General features: G+C 44.2%; 1 pseudogene; it reads right to left on the bottom strand.

The window, feature by feature from the left end:
* Window positions 1-792: 792 nt before the first annotated feature.
* LOC119161816 (chromobox protein homolog 1 pseudogene) lies at window positions 793-24,086 on the bottom strand (annotated as a pseudogene).
* Between the last annotated feature and the right edge of the window lie 500 nt (window positions 24,087-24,586).

Below are 24,586 nucleotides of genomic sequence, written 5' to 3'. Positions count from 1 at the left end.
CAAGCTTCAAACAATGTTCCCTTTCTCTTCATTACGCGTACATTTATTAGAAAAAAAATCGTCTTCATCAAGCCATTATTTGTTTTATATCGTTGTTGACTTTAAAAAATGACAGGGGACGAAATTGGTTACTCTGTACAAAATAGGTTAGATATTTTTTTTTCATTTAAACTATGCAGTTAATCAAAAACGAAGTTTGCTTTCGGGCTACTGGGTGGTATGTGTACGAAATATAAAATAAACAATCAAATATAAAAGAACTCTCCGACACGCGTCCATCTCCTGAGGAATCACCTCGTTTCAAATATTTTTATGGATTCAAAACATATACTTATGCGAGGCATAGCTATTTTATGCCACATAGGAAAGTTTCTTAAAAACAGTGACCTACAATACGACGACATGCCGTGTCGAGCCACACCATTACGTCAGTAACCTGAAAAGCTATGCAACTTTCCCAACATTTCTACAAATAAAGCATGCGTCCGACAGCTGCAACGAGCCTTAAAAAAGGCCCCAATAATCAAGCTGAAGACGCCTCCCAACAAATAAATTTGTCGAGGGTTAAAAAAATGTTTTTTTAATAGAGCTCCTGTTTTCTACAATGGCAAAAAACGCAACGAATGACTGAAACTACAAATGTGAACAAGTTGCGAGAAAAAATATAATGTGTGAAAACGATAAAAAAAAGGGTGTGATGCAGCACAGTCCACTAATTCAAACGATAAGAGTAAAACACACTGGACGAGAACACTTGTCACTTATGGCAGGCATCTTTCCCTCCATTCGAGCTTAAGAGTCGGCCGCCTTCTCGGATGCGTCATCTCGCCCGCCTGAGGTGTCCCAAGTGCGACGCTCTTCATAAAATCGAATGACCACCTGCGGACACCAAACGTTAGCCACTCGAGCAGGCACCAAATTGTACTCGTCGCAATTCTTCCACTTGATCACAAACATACGTTCACCGTCGTTCGACTTGGCGGCTCCGATGATCCGATCCGGCTCCAAGCCGCGGTCGAACCCGCGTAGCTTGACGAAGCCTTTCATCTTCGTCGACTGGGACTCAGCCTCCGGGTCGCGTTTCTCCGACATTAGATCCGTGCAGTCGGTGTTCTCTTTGTGTTGCCAGGTGTTCTTGCTGCCACCGTATCCCTTCCACTTGAGCAGGTATTCGACTTTGGCCTGCCTCACGCGCTGGTCGAGTATCTTTTCGACGACGAACTCCTCTTGACAACAATGGCGCTAGGCCTACGGTAGAGTTACAGTGGCTAGAATACTAGAAGTGTGATCACCGCCAAGCGGCTGCAATGGGAAGTAGTGACGCCGCTTTGCGATGTTTCCGCTAGGTGGCGCGTGCTGCGTCAGGCTGCTACAGGAGGTCACGCTAGAGATAAATACAAATTACAATAAAGGAGGTCACGCTAACAGATAAATACAAATATCTGGGCGTATGAATAAGCAATGGGACCGAGTATCTGAGGGAACACAAAATATACGTGACGACTAAAGGTAACAGGAATGCAGCAGTCATGAAAAATAGGGCACTGTGGAATCACAATAGGTATGATGTTGTGAGAGGAATATGGAAAGGGGTCATGGTTCCTGGGCTGACGTTCGGCAATGCGGTCTTGTGCATGAGATCAGAAGTTCAATCAAGATTAGAAATTAAGCAACGCGGAATACATAGTCTTGCTTTAGGAGCTCAAGGGAATACACCAAATCAGGGAGTACAAGGTGATATGGGATGGACATCATTTGAGGGCAGGGAAGCTAGCCGCAAGATGAAATTTGAGAAGCGATTGAGAGAAATGAGATAAGAGCGTTGGGCTAGGAAGGTTTTCAGCTACTTGTACATGAAGAATGTCGATACAAAATGGAGGAAGCGAACCAGGAAGTTGACTGGTAAATACTAAAAAAACAGCAGGTGGCGAAACCAAAAAGAACTATCGGTTGAAAAGAAAGTGAAGGAAACGGAGACTGACATGTGGAGAATGGGCGTGATTAAGAAGTCCGCACAAGAGATCTATCAAACTTTTAAGCAGGAAATCACCAAGGAAAGGATCTATGATAATACTCGGGGTAGTTCTCTACTGTTTGAGGCCAGGACGGGAGTACTGCGAACCAAGACATATCGGGCCCAATACGAAGGGGTAGACACAGTATGCAGTGCGTGTGGAGAGGAAAAAAAAACTGCCGAACACTTGATAATGTTCTGTAAAGGGCTTCACCCTATAGTTCAGGATGATGGCGCAGAGTTTTTCAAAGCACTGAGGTTCAGGGACTGGGAGGGCAAAATAAACTTTAAGCGGGTAGACTTAACTAGAAGGAGGTTATCTGATTGGTGGCTAAAGTCAAGGCACAAGTGAAAATTAAACTCTTCACTGCAAAGTACAAATCCTCAAACTGACTTTTTAAGAAAAAAAATAAATAAATATAGTTTTTGGTTCATTAGGTAGTACGGCTTGGTGGCGCTAGCCACCGCCCGATCTAAAGGGTACAGCCATATCCATCCATTCATCCATCACAGGCTGCGCACGTTGTTTAACGCTGCAACTCGCCGGTCAAACGTGATACTTTTGCCTGTTTAAGCTGTTATTTCGTGCTGCATTTGCTGTTCGAACAGCCTTCTCGTGTCTACGTTATGTCTTTCGTGGAGTGTGTGCCATGAGCAGACGTCAGAGCCACTGTTTTGTGCCCAGATGCTCAACTGGGTACAAATCGTGCAAGCAGAAGCTTTCAATGTTTGGAGTCCCGAAAGACGACTATTTGTTCCAGCAGTGGCAGCGTAATATACCAAGAGCAGACAAGCCTTTGGAAAAGAACGATGCCGTTTGCGAGCTCCACTTCGATCAGCAGTTGATCTCGCGCCACTTCGAGCACGTTATTAACGGTGAGGTAGTGCGTTTCGACAGAGCTAGGCTTCTACTATTATCGCATGCCGTCCCAACGATCTTTCCAAATGCTCCTTTCTACCTCTCGAAACGTGTGGCGCGAAAAAGAAACCCCAAGGGGAGATCACACCCACCGCTTGTGATTCCTCAGAGAAGACGCCGAAAAGACGACGACCGGGAGCCACAAGAGGAGCCGCAGGATGAACCGGAGCCACTCGACCTTCCAGCTGCACCTGTTTACGACTAGAAGCACAACGGCGTCTGTCATAATCATATGGTGGTTTTGGGACGTTAAACCCCACATATCAATCAACGGACTTGTTATTGTTGTTATCTGAGATTTCGCGGAGGATGACGCAGTCATCTGCGAAAAGATAAATGTTAGAGGAAACAGCGTCAGGTAAGTCGTTAATATAAATGAGGAAAATGAGAGGGCCTAAAGCTGATTCCTGTGGTACACCTGAGTCCACAGGGTTAAATGAAGATGTATGACCGTTTGATGCAACGTATTTTGACTGATTTAAGAGAAACTTCCCAAGCCATATAAACAGGTTAGGATCAAGACTAAGTATACTAAGTTTAAAGAGAAGAAGTTGGTGACATACTTTGTAGAAGGCCTTGGCGAAGTAAAAAACTACACAGTCTGCGAAAGAATCTTTGTCAAGAATAAGATGAAGGCTGTGAGCAAAAGAAAAAAAGTGTTTCGCTAAACAATTTTTTTCGGAAAACAAGTTGTGATTTCGTGAAAAATGAATTACTGTCTAGGTGCTTTGCGAAGTGTGAGTACAGAATATGTTCGAGAACCTTGCAGGGAAAGCTGGTGAGAGATATGGGGTGGTAGTTGAGGGGTGAACTTCTGCTACCGGATTGTGAATTGGGACGACCATCCCGACCGACCTTCCAGTCAGCAAGTAGCTTATGGTTGTCTAAGGATTGCTGAAAGATTCTTGAAAGTAGAACAGATGAATAAACAATAGTTCTTTTGAAAGGTTTAGTATTAATTAAATCTGAACCCAGACTTGATGACAACTTGAGACTTCTAAATACATTTTCAATCCCAAGAGGCTCAATGATAATAAAATCTATAACAGGGTAATTGCAACACTCAAGATGAGAAAATTCGGGTTTAGAAAGCACGACAAAGTTGTTGCAAAAAGCAGAATTAAGAAGCTGAGGGCATACATCATCAGGTACCGGTAAACCGGTGGAATCGATCAATGCCACGGAACTATCACTAGAAGGGTTTATAACTCGCCAAAAGTTTTTAGGATTGTTTGCAAGCATTGTCGGCCATGTGTGCATGTGAAATACCTTGTTCGCAAGCTTTATTGCCGCTATATAGGCGGTGTTCGACTCCTTGTAGACATCCCATTTCGAAGCCAAACCACTTTTTTAGGCTATTCGATACCTTTGCTTTTTTGTTAGAAAGCCTTCTAACTGTGCGCTGAAAAAATGTTTCTTAACATTACAGGATATTTCACTCAAGGGGACAAATTTGTGGGTCAGCTCAAGTGTTTTCTTTATAAACATAATTCAGTTCTCGTCTACGGTGCGATAATCAAAATGATTAAAAAAGGGATCAAGGAAGCTGGCTAGCTCAGCATTAATGACGTCAAAGTTCGCCTTATCATAGCGACAAATTAGCTTTTTTTCGACAGTTCGTTTTGCGCGGGAAGTAATAGGTTGAACGAGAAACCAAAGTGATCACTAAGTGATCACTTAGCCTTGTATGCATGCAACATTGAAAACTATGTCAGAATGGGAACATAACATTAGGTCGAGGAGGATAGCGGCATTGTTCGAGATTCTTGTTGGTTCGACAACTAATTTTTTTAGTGAAAATAAGGAGCAGAGATCAAAGAATTCCTTACATTGTGAAGAGAAAGGATTACAGCATGGAGGGTCAGTATCCCAACATATATTGGGAAAGTTCATATCCTCCAATAATATAATGGGGATAGATGGTTGCCGCAGAGTAAGCGTGTTTAACACATCATGAAGCTCAGCAGTGAACGTGGGTTGGTAAGAGGGAGAACGATAGCAATTAACTATCGTAATTTTACGGTGGCTGACATCGACGCAAGCGCACACAACTTCAAGGTCACTCTGAATGCTGATGTGATGACACTGTAAAGATTTAGAAGTAGATAGTAGTACACCTCCACTCTGACGAGCATGTAGTGCGATCGCAACGAAACATTCGGAAAAGTGATAAATCAAAGATTCCATAATCTTGCACATGGGAATGTAGCCACGTTTCCGTTAATGCATTGATACTAGTATTACAGTTATCGAAGAGCGAAGTAAGCTCTTCGCGCTCGTTTATCATGCTTCTTGATTGATATGTGGGATTCAACGTCCCAAAATCACCATATGATTATGAGAGACGCCGTGGTGGAGGCTCCGGAAATTTCGACCACCTGGGGTTCTTACGTGCACCCAAATCTGAGCACACGGGCCTACAACATTTCCGCCTCCACCGGAAATGCAGCCGCCGCAGCCGGGATTTGAACCCGTGACCTGCGGGTCAGCAGCCGAGTACCTTAGCCACTAGACCACCGTGGCGGAGTGTTTATCACGCTTCTACCGTTAGCAACAAGAACTGCGGTTTGTGCTATTGAAGGTGCGCCACTGCCCCTCGCGCTTTCTTATGTAGAAAAAAGATTTAGCGAATTTACAAGTGCGCTTGCGCGATCCGCAACACGGCTTTGAACCTGCTTAACGTTGTCACTTGTCGGGTCGTACATAAAACATAGGTTATTAATGAAGAGTTTGTTATAACGTAGTTCAAGTGATGAGAAATCAGGCTGGTTTTTACCGAATTCTATAAAAAAGCTTTTTTCTAGCAAGTCGTGTAGCCGACGAGTAACCCTTTGATACTGAAATGTTGTTACTTTTCAGCATACTGCGCGACGAAAGTATGATTTCTTTAACTTCAAAGTTTGATAGCGTCATGATGACAGGGTGACATTTTGCGCTCGAAAAACACTTAATTCAATGCGCCCGTTAAACCGAATTTGGCGGCAACGTATTTCCTATCGCAGACGATAGTGCTTCCAGAGTTTTCTGTTCAGTTTGGAGCCATGATTCACGGGAATCGGGTGTGCCTTACATGACCAAATTATTCTGCCTGGATCTCTCCTCCAAGTCATCCAAGCGCGAGACTATATTGTACTGCTGCTCTTGCAACCGCAAGACCTCTCTTCAATTGTGGCAACATGTAAGCAAACAGTGTCTAGTGCTGCAAATTTACTTTGGAGCGACTCAAGACGACCAAAAATGTCAGCTTTGTTCGAGAGAGCTCTGGCTGGTTTTCACAGTTCTCATATCTGATTTCAGCTCTGACTGACCTTTCGCTAGTTCAGCAGTCGCCTTCTGCATGTCTTTAATCATTAGTAAGACAGTGCCCAACTGATTAGTTTGTGATTCTTGGACACTGTTTGAAAAAAGTACGTCCGCTGGTGATTTCTGCCCCTTAGGCACCGAGTTTTCCTCGATATCACCGCATTGTAATAACAGCGCTACGTCAAAGCAATCACAAACAGTGGCATACAAGATTGGTGGGCATGGGATCAGCAAAAGGGAGCGATTATCACTCCGTTTAGCGCAAAGAGCCAAAGAGTCGCACACCTGTAGAGGGAAGAAAAGTTGCGCACGAAGCGTTGTGCCACGGGTGCTGCTCACATGCCCATGTGCGGAAGCGTAGCCGGGTGAGTGCCGCAGCACCGGTAGCGAGAGGTTGTGTACACGTCCGGTAATATGAGGTGAAGGCGGGCAGGTGAGGGATACGTGTTTGTTTGAAATAGACGCAAAGTAGTGGCCTGTGCCCGGTTGAGCTTGAGGTTATGTGGGGGAAAGACTCCGCGTTTGAGGTAAAAGTTCTTAACCAGATCATTGTAGGTAGTCAGGTTGTCCTTGGTGTCCATCTCGTCTCCAGAAATTTTCTTTTCCACTCTTCTCTTCACAAGCCAGTACCGTTGAATTTTCCAGGTCAAAACTGCGTCTCAGCACTGTTCGCATTCCCGTATTCCGCAAAAAAAAAAGACTGCAGCCACAGCCATGGCAGCACGACTGAAAAGAGAAAAAAAAATGCAGCAGCGAGGATAGTAATATCTGCCGTCACCAACACAGAAAATACCGCTAGTTTTTCGAAAGGGTGCCTTCTGTTTTCTCTCCTTCTTTCAATGCAATGTCCCTTCCGTCTTCGAATGATGAGCCGGGCTGTCATATGGGTTAACTTTCCTACTACCCCCTCCACCCCCCTTCACAGAAACGTCGAGCGCTGCACGACACGTTCTGCCAAGCAACCACTCTTATTTTTGCATTCCGCGTCTCTGGTATCATCAGTTCATTTCGCCCCTCTTTCTTTTCCTGAAAGCACCATGTCCTGCGATGAGTTTAGTATATTTCTAGAATAAGATCTCAGATACTATTTACATAACCAAAATAAGTTTTTAACATGTATGAGTGCATGTATGCGTTCTAAAAGTCTGTACAATTTACATTGCCCTACCTCAATTCACCACATTTATAAAGAATTACCACTGATTTCAGTTATTCATGCTTTATTAGTTCAGCTTACATATTCTATCAAAATAATTTTTACGCAGTGGTAGAGCTCGGCTTGGCGTTTAATGATATGCAAAGCGGACAGATGTTACCGTTTATGTGTACTGGCAAGATCAAAAACATCTTTTATCCAGTTAGGTTTACCCATAAGAATTATTAACGTTTGATAGAATCAAACCAAAACTATGATTTTCTATTTTTGCATATGTAGTTAGGGCTCGAATTAATACAGCGACTTGATTCAATTTACCGAAGTTATTACGGCACTAATGCTGCGCAAAAAAAGGACGAGTACAAGAAAGTGAAAAACCACAATCGCTTGCGGTGTTCAGTTTTTTTTTGCACTACATTTACACCATAATAAACCAGTGCCAACTCGCTCACCTATTTGTTTTGCTTTACCGAAGTTATGTTTAAGAGAAAGAAAAAAAAACACGTAGTGCAAACAACGCATTATGAGAATTCCGCTGATTTTTCACTGACGTCTTGTCAAATTAGCCAAATATTGATCACATGTTTGGTTTATCAACCCAACATTATCCAATATTAACGCTACCTGACAAAAATAACACAGGTAGTTCAAGAAGAGTTCACTCACTATTTTTTCGCCCCATCAGCAACCGCCGGGTTCCTCAATACTCGCGAGATCACAATGGGTCGTTCGCTGCCAGGAACCATCACACTATTACCGCTCACACAACTCACTTCCCCCACTTTTGTCGTTAATAACCTTCGTTGCTGCTTGTCGTTTGGGATACCCAAAAGGTGCTCAGATCGATTTCTTTTTCTCCAATGCGGCCGAAAGCTCTGCACAAGACATGGCACCGAAATGGAACGGAAGTTTTGATGATACCTGGCTACGCAGCTTATTTTTTTAACCGTGCCAGAAAAATGGGTGGTGGGGTGTTTTTGATGGCTACGAATTTCATAAAATGTTATTTGATTCAAGAATTTTCTCGCATCACTGATGATTATGAAGTTCTGACTGTACAAAGTGACCATTCCATTATTGGTGTTTTATATAGCGCTCGTAGTGGCAATAAGACAAATTTCCTAGAATTCTTAGATTCATATTGAGGTTGGGCTGGTGGCTCTGGTTGTAAGCTAGTTCTTGCAGGTGCTTTAAATAGCGACTTTGCTAAATCATCACAGTCGCAGTTTGAGCTGTGTCACATAATTGAATTAAATGGCTTTACGAACGTTATCACCACTCCGACTCGTATTGAACGAAATAACGCTACATTACTCGACGTGTTCATTACTAACATAGAAGCTACAAACTCTATCTGGCGTACTGAGTGCACACAATAGTGACCATCTGCCGATATTTATGGTAACAAACGGAACAGTAAGTCATTCTCAGTCACAACAAAAACATTTATTAGTTCTTCAAAATATTAATGAGCACACATCATCTGCATTTCGCAGACAGATATTGTTGACTGATTGGTCAGACATTATTTGTGAGCAGGAACCTGATCGTGCCTACAACTGTTTCAACGACAAACGAACAAAAATTTATAAGCAATACTTTCCGTACAAAGAAAAGAGGCCTTCGCGCAGAGCTAAGAAACCTAGGGTTACTAAATATTGCATCAAGGAAATAAAACATAAAAATAAACTATTCGAACACTTTTTGAAAAATAAAAATGAAGACACGCTGAAACGTTTCAAAGACCAAAGAAACTAAGTTAACAGTATGCTGCGCCACGAAAAGCGAAAGTACCTAAACAGCACCTTCAACAATGAAGTAATGAACAAATCGGAGCTAGCTTGGTCAAGACTGAATGAGTTCCTTGGCCGTAAAGGTAACAACTTTCGGCCCACTGAGCTTGTGGTGAACGGTGGCACTATTCGCAATGCTGATTTAGCTAACGTGTTCAATGACTATTTTGTGTCCTAAAAAAGCGCACTAGCCAGATTGTACCACATATTTATCAGACAGTACTCCTGAGAGCGCGTTTTTGGCGCCCACCGTAGCCAGCGAAATTGCCCTCGTTTTCTCGTCTGTAAAGAAAAGCACATGTTGTGGCGTATATGACATTCAGATTGGACCCATTAAACACGTGCTGGACCTCATCGCTGAATTATTAGAACATATCTTCAACCTGGTACTTTCAACTGGAATCCTTCGACAGAAACTGCAAGTGGCGAAAGTAATCGTGTTGTACAAGGCAGGGGATAAGAACTCGCTTAACAACTACCGGCCTATATCTATACTGCCAGTAATATCAAAAGGTTTAGAAAAACTGATTCACAAAGGTATGATTTCCTTTTTAGATAAACGCCATATCATCACTTCATCACAATTTGGATTCATGAAAGGCCGCACAACTGAGCATGCTCTCCCAGCACAGAAGGAATTCATATTATAAGCTTTTGAACGTCAACTACACTCACTAGGTATCTTTATAGATTACTCAAAGGCGTTCGATACTATAAACCGTGTCACACTTTTACAGATATGCAATCACTACTGCTTCCGAGGTGTCTTTCTCAAATTAATTGAATCTTACTTAAAGTTTCGTCAGTAGGTGGTGGCCATCAACGATCACACCTCCAATTTACAAGCAATTTCAGCAGGTGCGCCCCAAGGCAGTATTTAGGGACCCCTTTTATTCTGCGTATATATTAATGATATGGTAAACATTAATACATCTGTAAAGTATGTTATATACGGAGATGACACAACCTTACTTCTCACTGCTCAAAACTATAAAAATTTAATCAATGACGCAAACTAGGTATTACTAAAGCTAGCGTCCTGGACATACAATATTTCTTTAAAATTAAACTCTTCAAAAATGAGAGCTTTTCACTTTAGGCCTAGAAATTAGCCACCACCTTTGCATGCCCCGTTAATGCTCGGCACCTCGGAAGTTCTGATAGTACCAAGCGTTAAATGTCTAGGTGTAATCTTTGATGAACATATGTCATGGAATTCCCACATTGAAAAGCTGTCCTCAAGTTTATCCAGAATAACTGGAATCTTGTCAAGGGAGCGTTTCCTGCTTCCTAAAAAATTTAAACTTCTCATCTACAAATCTTTGTTCTTATCACACATAAATTATTGTCATCTGGTTTGGGGCACACCCGATGGAGGCAAAAATGTTGTAGGCCCGTGTGCTCAGATCTGGGTGCACGTTAAAAAACCCCAGGTGGTCGAAATTACCGGAGCCCTCCACTACGGTGTCTCTCATAATCATATAGTGGTTTTGGGACGTTAAACCCCACATATCAATCAATCAATGGTTTGGGGCACAAAAACATTAACGAACATTCTCAAATTACATGTCATACAGAAAAGGGCAGTTCGCGCCATTGCAGATGTTCCGTATGGAAGTCACACGTCACCGCTTTTTGAAGAAATGAACTTATTAACCCTACCAAATTACTATCAGACAAATCTTATGAAACGCTATTACGCAGGACGGAAAAGTAATAACTTTTTGGGCACACTTGCTCGTATAAACTGGCGGACCCTTTTTTATAACACTCGTCATATTCACACGTGGTTTCTTCCATGCACGCGCACAAACTATGGCAAGGAGAAGCTGCGCTTTCTATTGCCGTTCCACCTGAATCAAATAACACTGTGAAAATATTGCTGGACATGCGTTTTTGTCCTACCTGTGTTAATGCCATTGTATTTCTTTTTTCATTTGTACACTCTCAATGATCATTTATGTGATTATCAAAATTGAAGTTGGTACATTGTTTTAAAGGTTTATTTTTCGATCTGTTTCACTTGCATTATCTGTCTATATATGTTCATATGTATATGTTTATGCACTCCTTTACAGTACTAATATGCATTCCTTTACAGTTCTAATTGAGCGACACAGTGTTGTCTGATTTATTTTATACCATAATGTACACTCGCCTATACCTGCCACTTTGTACGGGGTCGTGGTCCTAGTCAAGCCCGTGAAGAAGCTTTTTGACCCCGGCCCTCTGCATCCCAAATTATGCTATGCTTGAATAAATAAAGTTCAAAGGCTTGGTCTGCGCCATATTGGTTTGTGGGAAAGGAATTCCCGGAGGCAAGGCTGCGAACGTCACTCCACGAACAGCCAATGAATGCCAGTCAGAGATGGCCTGGAGTAGTTGGGGAGCATCCACAGGGGCAAAAGTGTTGTTCCGGATGATTTCCGGAACAACCACGGGAGCATAATCAGGGAATTGGCCCCGTTTTCCTCCGGTTTCCTACGGCCGGCGATCACCGCAGGAGAACGGTGGAAAACGAATGTATTTGCTCCGGTGGATTCCGGTTTGAGTGAGGTTACCGGAGCAGAGCGGGCACATCCTTCCCAGACTCTGCCCAGCTAGGTATATTTTTGTTTACAGTGTATGTCTATTTTGAAATACGACGTACGTGTGTATATGTAGGGAAAGTTGCCGACATTACAATCAAGAATGTGCGCCGTCGTCTGAATTGTCCGAGTCTAGATAAAGCCTGTACGTCTGCTTTTTTCTCTTAATTTTTCTAAATTTAACCCTATCCTTGTCCAATTCGTGGCCAGTTGCTTCTGCATGTTTGGCCAGCGCGTTGCACGAAACGTTCTAACAATCTAGGGCAAAATTAGCCGAAAAAGAGTAACGGATGATTGATTGATTGATTGATTGATATGTGGGATTCAACGTCCCAAAATCACCATATGATTATGAGAGACGCCGTGGTGGAGGCTCCGGAAATTTCGACCACCTGGGGTTCTTACGTGCACCCAAATCTGAGCACACGGGCCTACAACATTTCCGCCTCCATCGGAAATGCAGCCGCCACAGCCGGGATTTGATTCCGCGACCTGCGGGTCAGCAGCCGAGTACCTTAGCCACTAGACCACCGTGGCGGGGCGAAAAAGAGTAACGGAGCCCAATAGGCGCGTGCGATGAACAGATAGACCATTGAGGAGCAACCACACAGGGAAGCGTGCAGCGTGCAAACCACTTAGTCTTCGAACACGCTCCAAAGAGATGAACCGCCCGGGAATCGTTAGCTGTGTGAAAAGAGTTGCCAAGGTCACAAGCCGTCCGCCTCCTCTCTTGGCTCAGTCTTTCACCGTATTTTGCTGGTGACGCTTCGCGTTGCATCGCGCTTGCAGTGCTCGACCACGGCCACCTGGATTCGACGTTCTAGGAATCACGACGTGGTGCTTGTGTGTACGCTTGGATGAGCGTAGGCTGCTGCTTTTCCGTTTCGCCGCACCCATGAAGTCTGAAGCAAGTATCGACACGTCACCAAGCCGCGCTGTATATCTCTGTCTCCAAGATAGTCACGACCAACACACGGCAGCAACAGTTGGGAAGGCCGACATGGGGGCCGAGAAGACAGAAGGCCTATCGAATATATACTTCAGTCCGACTCATGGCAGAAATCAGGGCTGGATTCTTTCGCAGGTAGGTTATCATTCTTTATTCCACTCTACTTGTCGCGTGTGCGATACGGATCGCGCTTGCCGGCAACTGGCTTGGTCGTGTTGTATATCGCACGCACGAAATGCACCGCGAAGGTCAGCTTGGGCGTCTGCGATTCGCCTGTGCTTTGCGACCACCTGGAAATTGGCTGCCATTGTCGTCGGCCTCCCGTACGCTTGCTCATCGAGTGCTCGCCTGTCTTCGCCACTGCGATGTGCTCCGGGCTCATGATATAGGGCTGAGACCTCGTCGCTGTGTTTGGAGTCGTCGAAAACACGTTGAGGGTTATCGTAACGAGCTTGTTTGTAGTATGTCATGCTTTAAGTGCACCAGCACGAGCTGGCGAGGCTTCCACTGTCGTCGGAACTCAGTGAAATTTGTCGCCATTACAGTTGGCTTTCCCGTCAGTCGGTCGCAAGCAGCTCGGCGCCGTCCGTTGGCCGCGGCGGCGGATTCGCGTTTGCGCGCTCCACTCGCTCGAGTTTGTGGAAAAGTGCCGCATTACCATGGATTTCGTCGGCGCTGTTCGTGGCGGTGGCCAAGCGTACGCTCGCTCTACTGTTCGAAGTTCGCTTGCGGCAGACCCTCCGCGTGCAGCACCGTGTTTGGTCTCGTATTCGCTTGCTCAAGCTGAACGACGTCGCTCGCTTAGAACTCACCGACTTGTTGGCGGCACGGTGGTTTGCGGAGTTGTGGCTGCGGCTGCCGCTCTCAAGCTGTTGCGCTACGGCGATTGAAATGAGTCTTTGACAATGTGTGACATCACGGTAAAATTATTAGCATGTCATATCTCACGTATGTTTTTATTTCACCTGGCACGTATTTCTCATTTGCATTCGTATTCACCCTCTGTCAAGCGTCACTCACTATTTTACATACTTATTATGCAGCCGTGGGCACACACCGTGCTGAAGGCTGTGTGTGCTAGCGTCTGCGATGCCTGTTATCCATCTCTTTCAAAAGAGCAGCTTCAGAAGGACTGTGCGAGATGTGAAGGTAAAGTTATGTGTGTGTCATAATTGACACGCATGTTTTTATATTAACTTGCACGTATTTGTCATATGCGTGCATCGCCATCTTCTGTCACGTGTGTCTAACTACTTTTACTATCTTATTGTACGTAAAGCCGTGGGAACACAACAGGCAGAAGGCTGCGTGCGCTGGCGTCTCCGATGCCTGTGATCTATCGCTTCCGTCGGAGAAGCTCCACAAGCAGTGAACAATATGTGACAACGAGACTAGACTTTACACTTCACCATGACTTCACTTAAAATAATAGAGGAACTTCTTGTGTATGTATAAAAATAAAAGATTTTGATGTCTCACTTTTGTCTTTCGTTGTTGCCGTGACTGCCTATCATGGGTGGCTAACTGCTTTTTTCGCGTGTTCTGTTCTGCGCTATTTGTTGCTCACTCAGCAGAAAAACAGGCGAAAAAATTATCAGGCCTCAAGGACAATAAATAAAAAATTATTTGAACTGGGGATAAAAAGTTGATCCGATTGGAGTATTTGAGTGGATCAACCGTTTGTCCGGCGAGGTGCAACTGTAAGGACTAACGGTTGCCCGTTAAGATGTAAATGTGGAGATAAACAGTTGCCTTATAAGGTGGAAATCTGAGGAATAAATGTTAGTCTTTTGAAGTAAATTGTGGGACTAACCATTACTCACTATAGTGTAAGTGTGAGAAATAAATGTTAGTCCCTGGAGCTTGCCTGTGGGGACTAACTGTTACACCCGGTGCCGTTAGTCCTTAAAGGGATTGATGGTTGTGGCAGCCTCATTAGTTCCGAAAAGGACGAACCACACTCTCTTTTAACACCCTTTTGCCTTAGAGTGTACTTACATCATACATGTGCCACTCCAGTCTGCTATGGCTACTTCTCTCGACATAGTAACTTTGACCACAGTCTGCGCTACACCCAATGCTCTTATATACCCGGGTGTCCGTCCCCATGTGTGTACCCGACCACACGGGTTTCCATCTGCCAGTGGTGTAGCCAGGGGATGTACGGCACGCCAAGCCCGTGACTCCCCCCATTCCCACCCTGAAAGTTTTTTCCTATGACATGTACCACACATTTTAACAGTCGGCCACATCTGCTTGCCTGCCCCCCCCCCCACCCCAATTTTGTTCAAGGTAGTGCCCCCTCCAGAAAAGTTTCTGCTACGCCCCGGCTGTCTGCGACTTTAGCTTACATGGTTCCTTGGTTCCTTGCTTATACATCTGCAGAATGGGTCCACAGCCACTGTCACTTCTTCTCTACGTTGTTTTGATCTACAAGCGAAAGCGCGGTCAGCTTCGAAAACTGATTAGTCTTCTTATAGCTTCTGTGAAATGTCCCAAAGGTTATGAATGAAGCTGCATAGAAAAGCTGAATTGACACTGGCATTTTTTTCTGAAACACGAAATTGCAGTTTAGATCACGGTACGGAAGGCGCCATTAAAGGTAACTAACGTTATCCCTAGAGGAGGTAAGTGGGTTAGGGAGAGACAGAAGGTTAGGTGGGCTGATGAGATTAAGAAGTTTGTGGGTATAAAATGGCAGCAGCAAGCACAGGACTGAGTTGACTGGCGGAACATGGGAGAGGCGGAACATGGGAGAGGCCTTTGTCCTGCAGTGGACGTAATCAGGCTGATGATAATGATGATGATGATGGTGGTGACGTAAGGCGTACCTCGCGGCATGCTCATTTAAAGGCGCAAAATAATACGGCTGGCGCTTATTGCACTTGCTATGATAATCGAGCTTGGTCGGGATCGCGATTTTTTTTCATCCCGATTTAAGTTTTTGTACAAGCTGTGGAACTAAACCAATCATCTACAATTTTCACCTATGTGTGGCTCGATATAGCGATCGAATGTGCACAGTATGACAACTGCACAAAATTTTCGCAATATATACATTAGGATTGCGCCGCAGAGAAAGTTTTTCTAGTGTACGCGCGTGCGTGTGACTCGTGTTTGCCCGCAATCATAACAGAAAGATTGCGGCGGCTGCATGCGACGGTAACAATGCCATGTCGCCTCCCACAAAGTGGGGAATAAACCATTTTCAAGCACACCAGCGCCACCAAAGGGCGCGCAAGCGCTCACGGGAAAAGTTGGAAGGCCGGAGCAACTGCAGCAACGAGTGCGCGGGCTTCACGCTTTACCTTTGCACTTGTGCTGTTCCATGGAATACTTAGACGCCGTGAATTGTTCAAGGTGCAACATATTGCTCCGTCATTCAATCACGAAATTCAGTGTTTAGCTGTGAGGGCCTCTCGTCTAGTTTTGTTGGTCGTTCCACTGTAGTATCTGTTGAGCAGCTCAGAAGCGTCACGCTTTCGTTTTCCTCGACAACAGTGCTCTACGGAAAAAACGAAACAAAAAGACCTGACAACTTGGTTGCCAATGAAGCACACCAGCTGTCTTAGATTACCAGAAGCATTCGTAACCAATGTCCATTGATATTGCCGACGAGTAGAATTCGAGGTTTGTATGTTTAAGAGTATTGTATAAATTATAGTCGGCATTTATTAAAATAAGACCCATTCAAACAACGCTGTGCGCGTTGCTTACATCATATATGTAATGACGATAAGTTTCTACTAACCTGCATTGACACCAGTTGGAACAGTACTTAGGTGAAAACGAAAGGAAAAGCAGGACAGGAAAGCCCAGGAATACACGCACCATCCAGTGCTTCCTTACAAATGAAAGGTACACGCGTGAAAAAAACATCTACAAAAACGGGGGTGCAGCGTGCGTGTTATAAAGAGGCACAAAACGTCAAACAACGGCCTGTTTACAGTCGATTAATACAGTCGAATTACTTGTCTTGTAACAACCGCGAAGGTCACCTTGCTATAAGTGTGGCGTTATTTGCGACATGATATGCTTCCGCAAGTTCTCGATTTGCCTGATTATGTTGATGGCACAGAACTGCTGTGGTTTCGAAGACGGAATCACATTTGCATGACTGGCATACAGCGGGGCGAGATAAGACGACTCCATTAAATGTATTCCGATGCTTGCTGGTGCGTGTGTTAACACATCGACTAGCGTAGCCGATGTGGACGAAAAAAAGAGAGAGAAATTTGTGTTTACCTGCTACACAACTGACAAAACAAGTGACATGACTCTGATCTAATTTTTGTTGGGTTACAGCAGACTAGTAATACTAATGGTATCTGGCATTCCAATGTGTCAAATCATAGTATAGGACTGCGGACCATCTGGTGTTCTTTAACGTGCACCGACATCGCACAGTGCACGAGCTTCTACCATATCGCCTCCACCGAAACGTGACTGCCGTGGCAGGGATCAAACCCGTGACCTTCAGGTCAGCAGATGAGCACCGTTGCCACTGTTGCAGTGCAGTAGACCTCACGGCCGACCCTTGCCAACTCTTGTGCGCAAGAGAACAAATGCGACTAATTCTATTTGTGGTGGCAAACCCAACCTACCCCCACTTCATTATTCACGTGAGAAGAACGTCGATATTTATCCTTCTTTGCGTGTGAAACAGTTTTCAAAAACCAATGCATCAGTATGCAGGATCCCGGCCTCTCTGAGGTGATCGATTTGCAGCTGAAAAGTGCTACTGATCTCATCTGAACAAGTTTTTTTCCCCAATGTCATGCGTAGCATGATATCACAATTCATCGTTTAAAAATATTTGAATAATGCGACGACGCAAGATTAAAACACCGCTTTCGGTGAACCCACAGTGAAACTTTAAAGCTTGTACCAATAAAATACAAATTATCAGAGCAAATAACCTCACAAATCAATTCTAGTCCCATTCCTTTTAAATGCGAAGCATTTTCTAGCGAACTTCGGCAACTTTGCGTCTATCTATCTATCTATCTATCTATCTATCTATCCGCTTACGTTTAAGTGCTCTCGTGGTCAACCCCTTAACGTGGCGTGAACCAAAGTTAGCATGCGAGGGTAAGATGTTTTGACGAATATGACGCGTTGGTCAAGACTTGAATAATCTCACAATCCTGTCGCGCACATCGTAAAACACTTCCCGCCAGACAGTGGCACATATCCAGGGACGGGTATGTGCCGCTGGTATGCGGGTATGAGCCCCAGGTGATTGACACTAATTATCTACCAGGAACGACGAGAACACATGTGCAAATGGGAAATTTTAAGGCACGAGCGTCAAGAAATACCCAACATCAGTAGCGTCAAACTGACGAATGCAAAGAATAAATTTCAGGGTCGCAGCTGGAATCGAACCCAAGCATTCGGCAGAGCAATGTAGCTTTTTACCACAGAGCTACGCCAAGTCTCAGAACTACTTTTCAAATAGACGCCAATATTCGTGAAACGTCAATAGTGGTTGCAGTGCTGCCTATACGCAATTTTATCAACATTACATACGTACTCTTTTGATACAGCCGTAGGTCGGGTTGACGTCAATTGTAGTTAGTTGCCATGCGCTCAAGCTGATTTACGTAACCGTGTCCAGGGCCAGCATCCTCGCGAGCATCAGTTCTTCATATCAGCTTCTGGTGTTGCTAATACGCATGTTCCAGTTGGCATCGTTGTGTAATTGCAAACAACTGGTTATATAAACATGTGCAACTATTGAACTTATGTCCGTGCGTGCAACATTAGTACATATTTATTCAGCGTCATTTTAGGACGTGTCACTCAAAAAAAATTGCGACATGGTCAACTTGCCTCCGCATGCTTCGCATAACGTTGATTCCCAGGTACGTGGGATCTGTCGATTTTTTTTGTTTAACCGTGTTTAGAATGTGCTCACTTCTTTGTGAAGCACATGACTTGTGAAGTAAAATAATAATCTCTTTACTTGAATACTGTAAAACCTCGCTGCAGTTTGGCTACTTCCAATCACGGACAATTATTTAATTCTTCAAGTAAGTAACAAGTAATCATTGAATAATTATGAATGCAATGTTCCAGCTTCCATTGCTCACGTTAGCACGATTTGATTGCATGTATCAGCACATCATCATCTATTCGCATGCCGCTAACTGCTATAACCTGTATACGTCCGCTTGGTTATATCGACACTGACTTCATCATTCCTTTGGTGTTCCATGCGTAGATAGATATACGTGCAGGTGAGTTCAGACATGTATACTATTTTGAATGGAATAATAGTTGATTGATATGTGGGGTTTAACGTCCCAAAGCCACAATATGAGGATGGAATAACGGTCAACATGTGGTGATGCCTCTCATTTTTTTTTTCGTTTGCTGCTCCCACAGTGCCAGCCAGCGTGCTTGACCGGTTTCGAAGTACACACTTCTCCCATAGTGATTCGCGCGTCTGCAGGGGGCTCTGGGATTGCAGGAAAATGGTCTATATAGGCTGTGTTCCAATTCTTAGACAGCACGTATACAGTCTATGCAGACTGCTTAGAAGACAGCACCGAGCCCATGATGTCCGAGAATTGGAACACTTGTGGACGGCTGGATGGATGGATGAATGGATATGGCTGTACCCTTCAGATCAGGCGGTGGCTAGCACCGCCAAGCCGTAATACTTGATGAACCAAAAATCAGATTTTTTTCGGTAAATAGTGAGGTTGAGGACTAGTACTTTGCAGTGAAGGGTTTAATTTTCACTCGTGCCTTGACATTCCCCACCAATCAGATATCCTCCTTTTAGTTAATTCTACGCGCTTGAAGTCTATTTTGCCGTCCCTGTCCCTAAACTCCAGTGCTTTGAAAAACTCTGCGCCATCATCCTGAACTATAGGGTGAAGCCCTTTACGGAACATTATCAAGTGTTCGGCAGTTTTTTCTTCGTTTCCACACACACTGCATACCATGTCTACAGCCTCGTAATTGGCCCGATACGTCTTGGTTCGCGATACTCCTGTTCTGGCCGCAAACAGTAGAACACTCCCCCGAGTATTATCATAGGTCCTTTCCATGACAATTTCCTGCTTAAATGTTCAATAGATCTGTAGTGTGGACTTCTTAATCATGTCGATTCTCCACATATCGGTCGCAGCTTCCTTCACATTCTTCCTAACCGATAATTTTTTTTGGTTTGGCCCCCTGCTGTTTTCTAAGCATTTACCAATCAATTTTCTGGTTCGCTTACTCCATTTTGTATCGACATTCTTCATGTACAAGTAGCTGAATACCTCCTAGTCCAACGCTCCTCCCCCATTTCTCTCAATCGCTTCTCAATTTTTATCTTGCTGCTAGCTTCCCTGATTCAAATGATGTCCATCCCATATCACCTTGTACTCCCAGATTTGGTGTATTACCGTGAGCTCCTAAGGCAAGCCTACCTATTCCACGTTGCTTAATTTCTAATCTTGCTTGAACTTCTGATCTCATGCACAAGACTGCATTGCCGAACGTCAGTCTAGGAACCATGACTCCTTTCCATAATCATCTTACAACATCATACCTATTGTAATACCACAGTGCCCTGTTTTTCGTTACCGCTGATTCCTGTTACCTTTAGTCGTCAGGTATATTTCATGTTCCCTTAAGTACTCGGCCCCACTGCTTATCCATACGCCCGGACCAGATATTTGTATTTATCTGTTATCTCTAGTGTGACCCCCTGTATTCTAAGCTCACTACCTTCATTGTGATTAAAAATAGTGACTGCTGATTTTTCTTTTCTGAACCTATCTCCTTAAATACCGCAGATGTCCACTAAGCTCTGCAAATCTTCCTTGTCAGCCATTAGCACTATATCATCTGCGTACATCAATGCTGGTAGTGCTTGTTCAATGAGTTTTCCTTGTTTGACGAAAGAAAGGTTGACACCCAATTCACTTACCTCTAATTTGGTCTCTAATCCTTGTAAGTACATCATAAATAATAAGCGTGACAGGGGACACCCCTGCCAAAGCCCCCGTTTTACTTCTGCAGGCTTGAATACCTGTTTTTCCCAGTTTATAACTACCTTGTTACCTTTATGAATATCCTTTAAAAGATTAGTGACTTCATCTTCCACGCCTAGTATGTCCAGTATTCCCCACAATTCCTCTTGAACCACGCTATCGTACGCTCCCTTGATATCCAAAAATGCTAGCCAAGAGGGCCTGAGTTCCTTTTCTGCTATTTTGATTCACTGCGTCAGTGAGAACAGATTGTCTTCCAAAATCCTGTGTTTCCGAAACCCATTCTGCAGTTCCCCCCGCACCCCCTCATCCTCTATCCATGCCTGCAGTCTTTCCTTTATAATCTGCATCGCCAGCCTGTATACCACTGACGTCACTGTTATAGGAACCCCCGCTCTTCGCGTACATCAAGACTGGTAGTGCCTGTTCAATGAGTTTTTCTTGTTTAACGAAAGAGAGCTTGAAGCTCAGTTTACGTTCCTTTAATTTAGCCTCTAATCCTTGTAGGTACATCAAGAATAATAAGGCTGACAGGGGACACCCCTGCCTAAGCCCCCGTTTTACCTCTGCAGGCTTGGATACCTGTTTTTCCTATTTTATAACTACCTTGTTATCTTTATAGATATCCTTTAAAAGATTGGTGACTAAATCTTCCACGCCTAGTGTGTTCAGTATTCCCCACAATTTCTCTTGAACCACGCTATCGCACGCTCTCTTAATATCCTAAAATGCTAGCCACAGGGGCCTGTGTTCCTTTTCCGCTATTTCGATGCACTGCGTCAGTGAGAACAGATTGTCTTTCAACCTCCTATGTTACCGAAACCCATTCTGCAGTTCCCCCTGCACCCCCTCATTCTCTTTCTATGCTGCAGTCATTCCTTTATATACTGCATCACCAGCCTGTAGACCACTGATGTCACTGTTATAGGATGGTAGTTGTATATGTCAGCTTTGTCCCCCTTTCCTTTATAAATAGATCATGCTCATCCTACTAAGTTTCCATCCATTAGAAACTTCACCATCGATTATTATTTTGCTCACTGCCTCTCTCAAAGCTTGCTTAGACTTCACACCTAATGGCTTTATCAGCATAATTGCAATTCCATCTGGTCCTGTTGATGTACTTCTAGGAATCCTTTTCTCAGCCATTTCCCACTCTCGTTGTAAAAATGGAGCCATTGCGTCATTTGATTCATCCTAGTCTATTGTGGTGCAGAAAGCACTTATTTGTTGAAAATTTTCTGTCAACCTTGTTCCTATATATTCAATAGCTTCGTCCCCTTCTAGCCTATCGTCTTGAGCTGCAGTTATGAACCTCTGCTCTAGGCTCGTCTCGTTTCTTAGGGAGTTTAGATGGTTCCAAAATTTCGCAGTTGCCTTTCTATTTTTTTATGTACTTCTGCCAGCCACTGAGTTCCCTTTCTTCTAATCTTTTTCATTGATCAGAAGGGATGCATTCCTCTACAGCATAGAAAGATTTCCCATTTTCTTTCAACATCATCTGTTTATTCACCCCGCTGCTTAGAATGTCCGTGTTCCCCAGAGACTTCCTGACGTTTTGCTATGGCTCTTCTAACTTCCTCATCCCACCAACTTTTGGGTTTGTGTCTTCTTTTCCGAGGTGACTTGTCACGTGCCTTAACAAGCTCTAGCTCAAACAGTCAAATTAGATTCGTGTATGTACACACTGTTTTATTATCCTTAGTGATTTCTTTCTGAATTTATTTAGTGGCTATTTCAATTTGCCTTTCTGAATGAAAATTTTCCTGTAGTTGCTCATCTTGTCTCCTTCCCACTTTCACTGCTCTTCCGAAACATAGCTTGATATGTTTGTGATCACTACCCAGACTTCTGGAGCCACCTTCATCTATGTGCATTCCCCTGAGGTTATCATACATCCTACGTGACCTCAATGCGTAATTTATTGTCGACTGCAGCTTTCCTGCCTCCCATGTTATTTGCCCTTCTTACTTCTCAGTACTGTTGAAAATGATCAAATCAAGCTTTTCACACATATCCATGATCATTTTGCCTGTCGGGTTGGTATACCCATCTATATTTTCTATGTGCGCATTCATATCGCCTAGTATAATTATCTCGCACTCTCCTCCTAACTCCTGAATGTCATTTTATATACACTCTACCATTGCCTGATTTTCCTCTCTGGCCTTTGCTCCCATCCACAAGTACATGAAACCAAGGAGTGTCATTTGCCCTGCCACTTTCCCTTTCAGCCTTAAATGTTCCTTACACCCCTGCTTGACCAATTGCCAGTCTGTACTTTTATGAATGAATGCCTCAATACCACCCCCCCCCCTTTCTGCTGCCTTCTGTTCTATTACAATATTCCCACGCGTAGTCCGGATTGTTAGGAGGTTGTTTCATGTCCCTGAGATGTGTTTCTACAAAACCGTATACCATCGGCCTCTACTCCCTTAGCTGTTCTTCTATCTCTTCCCACTTCAGCCTGTTCCTACCACCCTGCATGTTAATATACCCCATGTCTGAATTGGCTCGGCGCTCGTGGCTACGTCTATTTCTGCCCTGGACTCTACCTAACTTAGATACTGGCGCCACTTTGGTATTGTATCTGTCCATACCACCTGTCAAAGAGTCTCCCTGGCTGTTTTTCTCGTTACTAGCTATCTTGTACCCGGGAGGGCACACTTGCCCCCCCAAACAGCTACTGCGCGTCCTGCAAGTCGCCAACCCACCTCATGACTTAGCCGCCCATAGAAGTGATTTCTGTCCCGTTCCAAACCACCTTACCTATGAACCTCTCTGTTTATTTCCACCACCTCAAAGCCTTTCTCTAGACTCATCAGCCATATCTCTTGGTTTGCGTTGACAACCGCTCTTTGCAGGTTGCTATCACGCACCGGTACGTCCGGTATCGTGCGTATCACTACCTGTGCCTTAGGAGAAGTGGCGCGCTGTCATTGACGCCTTTCGCCAGTGTATTTGCTAGTCGTGCTGTATCGTCATTTAGGACATCGTTTAAACCGTCTGAAATTATCACGAGGTTTTGTCTATCAGCTGTACTTTTGAGTTTTGCGCTCGCTTGCCTCATACCTGCTTCCAGCTTGCGTCCTGTGAACACCCTACTGCAACCCTCCTCACCTCTTACCCTCTCTTCGATGGCTTCTGTGCATCGATTCAAAGCGGTTTTTACGCGACGACGCGCCACCTCGCGTCGAGAAAGAAAGTTAATGGAAACAAACGTAACAGTTGTAGTTCCTGGTTTATTTTGTGTTGAAATCAAAAAACACTAAACGTTACTCACATTGAGCGTCTGGAAAAGCGTCTGCTTGTGTTCAGGCGACCGTTCCAGCGAGATTTGATCCATCAGAGCGATTCGCTGAGCCGCCATCTTGTTTAGACAGCAAAGTAGCTTGCATCGTATTTGTCTATGAAGCGGTCTTCTCAAAGCTGTCTATTTTGCCGGCTATGTGAGAATTGGAATGAGGCTTAAAATGGCTGCCGTCCATTTAGCTCTGTATTCAGCCGTCTACGATGAGTATTGGAACACACCCTTGCTTGCGCTGTGCTAGAGTGTACTAGAAGCGCCGCGCGCCGCGTGCAGGAACCGCTATGCACTTCGGCTCCACCGTCGCGCTTTCTAGATGCAGATTTCTTCGTACCTGCTCATGATTCATGTCTAACACATGACGCCATAGTCCTTGAAGTATGACACGCCAATCTACTGAATTTGAGCTCCATAAAAACCCTTGTGAGAGATCGAAAATAATTTAGAAAGGGTGTGTCTTATACTGATTTCTTCTGTCTTAGCTCTTTCTTCATTGGTTATGCGTCTGCTATATTCAAAATCACTGCGCCGATATATTGGAAGTTAGCTGTGCTCAGAAAGAT

Source organism: Rhipicephalus microplus, chromosome X (assembly GCF_043290135.1).
Source record: "Rhipicephalus microplus isolate Deutch F79 chromosome X, USDA_Rmic, whole genome shotgun sequence".
Classification (NCBI taxonomy): domain Eukaryota; kingdom Metazoa; phylum Arthropoda; class Arachnida; order Ixodida; family Ixodidae; genus Rhipicephalus; species Rhipicephalus microplus.
The sequence above is the reverse complement of the archived record's forward strand: the minus strand, read 5'-3'. Positions and strand labels throughout refer to the sequence as shown.